We start from the raw sequence: 4,255 nt of genomic DNA, 5'->3' as shown, positions 1-4,255 counted from the left end.
GAATTTTATCTTTTAGGTCATTCCTGAACATTTTTCTAATACAGGGGTTCAAATAATACATGCCAGGGCTAAGATTAAAATTACAACTGGAAGTAAGCTGGATAATAGCGGACTCCAGTAGATTTCTTGAAGAGAAATCTTCCGATCTGGCAATCACTGAACTTTCAGTCCAATTTATCCTGTGAGAGTTTTCACTTAAATGAATGAATATAGCATTGGATGCTTGTTCAGTTTTGACTGAATACTTATGTTGCTTAATACGTACACCTAAATCTTTTCTAGATTGGCCAATATCAAAAGAGGAGGAGCCCAAACATGGAATTTTATATATTATGTTGTTGTTTTCTTTGGGTCTATTTTTTATTAACATTCTTTTGAGTGTGTTATTATAAGAAAAAAACGAGGTTTACATTAAAAGGTTTTAACAATGATTTTATGTTTTCAAGACCACTAAAATAAGGCCAGCTAAGAATGTTCTTGGGGTTTCTTGCTTCATGGTACTTTCACCTATAAAACTTTTTGTGGGCTTTGTTATATCAAATATCTAGTATATGTGAAGGATAACATATATCTGTCCTTATTTTTCTTATGTATTCAATTTCTTGACCCAAATACTGGGGAATGACAATGCGCAAGACTCGTAAAAACATAGAGAAAAAATTTATATTTTGATGTTAAGGTGATGGGCTGAATAAAAATGGACATAAGTTGTTGGTTGGTTTCCTATAAATACTGAATTTACATTGAAATGGTTCTCTATGTATTAAAACATCTAAGAAAGGGAGGCAATTGTCTTTTTCTAATTCTAACGTAAACTTAATGGATGGTACCTGGTTATTCAAATTGGAGAGTAAATCATTTACATCAATACTAGCAGGCAAAACAGCTAAAATATCGTCAACACACCTATACCACTTTAAAGGAGTATAAATGACATTAGGTATATATCGTTTTTCAAAGAATTCCATGTACAAGTTTGAGAGAAGTGTGGGTAAATATTTAACCCTGTTTTGGCAGTTCTACCAATTCTTCAATTGTGTTGGATTCCAGGTACATATGTTTCCTTTATAATCCCCATCTGTCATTTATATGAGCCTTCTTTGTAAACTTACTTTTATATTTCTTCAGTCTGCTAAGTAAAGGACGTAGTGTCGAAAGGCCTCGCAGCACTCCAGTGTTTCCGTTTCCTTCGTGGATTTTATCTTTATTTATATATTCATCATGTTCCATATTTTCGTGATTCAGTTATACATACACACACACACACACATACATAATATATATATATATATATATATATATATATATATATATATATATATATATATATATATATATATATATATATATATATATATATATATATATATATATATATATATATATATATATAATCCACACATCGGAGGGCACTACAGTAGGCAGGAGAAGGGCGCAGGAACACGTACAGATCAAGTATATACATACATTTATTTGTCTACGCGTTTCTTGACCCGTGGTCACATCATCAGGACATCATCTACAGTTATAAATTAAAAAGGGACATTCAGCATACATAGTTAGAAGTAAACATGCACAAAACATAAAAAAACTTAAAAAAGAAAATCAGTTGAAATTAAACAATCACACTTAAATACATTTACACATTAAAGAACCAATAAAAAAACTTAAAACGAACTTAATAAAAAGGAACTTAAAAATAAACTTAAAAGGGAGAGCAGAAGGCGCACCTCTCAGGATGTGAGAGGAAAACACACTAAAGGAAAACAGCATAAAAACAGAAGGAGGAGGAGGCGGACAAATATAAACAAACAATCGCATCATGCTATGAACAGGGGAACAGCCGATGATTGGCAATTTAATGTCGGTACAATTCTTTTGATGTTAAGACTGTCCAAGAGAAGCAGTTCTCCAGGTTCCTTAGCTTGGCCAATTATTCTGAAGTTGTATTTTATTGATGTCTTGCAACCTGTAGCGTGGGATCTTATATTTGAAAGTTCGAGATTAGACAATCTGCAACCCGTACGATAACTCACGCCCATGTGAGAATCGGCCCTGACCTTGAGGAGACGCCGAGTCGAACCAACGTAATTCCCGGAACTACATCCGGGGCACTTGTACTCATATACGACGTCCGACGTCATCAAGGGACAGAGCCGATCCTTGAAGGGAAACAAAGAACCAATGGTTTTAGGATTTTTTGGTATTAATTCAATGTTAAGAGCACCAATATGTCTTCGAATAATTTTAGAAAACTCCTTAGCAAAATTTTGATTGTTAGGTAAAAAACAGAAGCTTGCATATATAGTAAGTTTAGGTACATTACATTTAGGCATTAAGGGTGCAAGTTTTTTGTCAAGAACTTTCCTAATAACCTTAAGTACTAGACGGGCAGGGAAACAGTTGTTATGAAAGTACTGCTTAAGGAAGAGAATTTCAGAATGAAAAGAAAGCCAGTTAGAAGTTAAGAGATAGAGCCCATGTACTAAGGTAAGGAACAGAGTTAATTTTAAAATTACAAAACAAGAACTACAAAATTGGAGCTGAGTCCTGTGTGAATGTACTTTTTCCTAAAAATGTAATAAAATTATCATTATCTTTAGTAACTAAAACATCAAAGGAAAGCCAACTTACCGTCTGTTCCCTTTCAATGGTAAAATTAATATTATTGTGAAAGTTGTTAATAGGTTTAAAAATCTATGATATCATACCATTCAGCAGAACAAATGTCGCTCCAGTGTACCTGGCGCAAAAATAAGGACAGAAAGACATGGGCATTCTTTCCATTATGTGCTCCTCCAGGGATACATGAAAATATTGCGTGGTGGTTGAGAGGAGACCCATCGTCATCCCATCGATCTGTTTAAAAGCTGGTTTTGGAAAACAAATGCCGTGTCCAAGCAGGAACTCCACTCCGTGCCGAATATGCTTGACGATGCCAAGGCGGTGAATTTTGTTGCTCCAAGGGGTGATCACCCTGAGTTCGGGACTGTGGGGACGGTCAAGACCGTCCATCCACCCAGGCTCACTGTCCACTTGGTTTGCTCATCTACCTTGGTACTGGCTGTACTAAACAGAAATTCATCAGGCTAATATCTGAGCCAGTGTCGGCAGTAGCTGGCAGGCACTGGTGGGGCTAGAACCATCCAGAGAAGCCACTGAGATGACTGTGTCCAGACCCTCTCAGGTGAGTTCTCTCAGGCAGCTCAGCCGAGGGGGCTGGTGGCATTATCAGGTTGACGTGCCTGGGAGTGACCACACAGTTTTGAGCATCCAGGATACCCGGGAGGAAGAGTGTTCTGAAGCTCCAAGCAGTCTCGGCAGGGGCCCCTGGGGGTGGATGATCTCCCGGCAGGGGACGGTGGTGCTGGCAAGGGTGGTGCGGAATTACAAGAGAGGAAGAGTGGCGTTTATTGGTAGGCTGCTGATGGTTGTTGCCTGATGGTTTTATTTTCCTGTAGTGGCACCTGCTTCTGGCATGGTCATACTTCTCTGGTACGGAGGTTTGTTGGCGGTCTGTTCCAGGGCGATTGGAGCCTGAGAGGTGTCCAGGTTGCACTTTTGGCACTGCAAGGTGCTGGATGGCTGTATGTCTCCAGGCATCAGCATAGTGAGGCTTTCTGAGAGTGGTTGGCTGTTTGTCACTAAGATACACAGCCAAAGGCCGGCAGACACTGGAAGAGGCACTTCAGCATGATCCAGTTGAACATATCCTCGAAGGTGCAGCACTTACATAGATCTGAACCAGTGGGTCCCAGCCCGAGTCTTGACAGGCCCATTCTGTCCAGGACCAGCTGAGTGTTCTTGGCCATACCTCGAAATCGTTGTCTCCACCTCTCAGGAGTTATTTCATATGCCTTGGCGATGGCCTTACGGACAGTAGTCATGTCTCCTCATTGATCTCTTTCCAGCGCTCAGCGGGTGGTCTTACCCTTCCTGTCCAAGTGCTTGGTGAGCAATAAGGCCCTCTCAGCCGGGCTGACATCATAGGTCCTGAAGAGGAATTTGATCTCTTTGAGCCATTGTTCTGGGTCATCTTCAGTCCATTTGCCAACGAGGTTATTGACTGTCGATAGGGAGGTATTTAGTGCAGACTGGGTGGGGCCAGACGCTTGTTGGGCTGCTAGAGCCTCTGCATTTTCCTTCTTGGTCCTCTCCAACCCGAGCTCCTTGTCCTCGAGGGCTAACGTGTGCTGTCTTTTCCTTTCTTCTTCTTTGCTTTCGGGCTGTCTCCTCCACTCATCTCTTTCTTCTT

This window comes from Macrobrachium rosenbergii, chromosome 21 (assembly GCF_040412425.1).
Source record: "Macrobrachium rosenbergii isolate ZJJX-2024 chromosome 21, ASM4041242v1, whole genome shotgun sequence".
In the NCBI taxonomy this organism is placed as follows: Eukaryota; Metazoa; Arthropoda; class Malacostraca; order Decapoda; family Palaemonidae; genus Macrobrachium; species Macrobrachium rosenbergii.
This window is presented reverse-complemented; position numbering follows the sequence as displayed.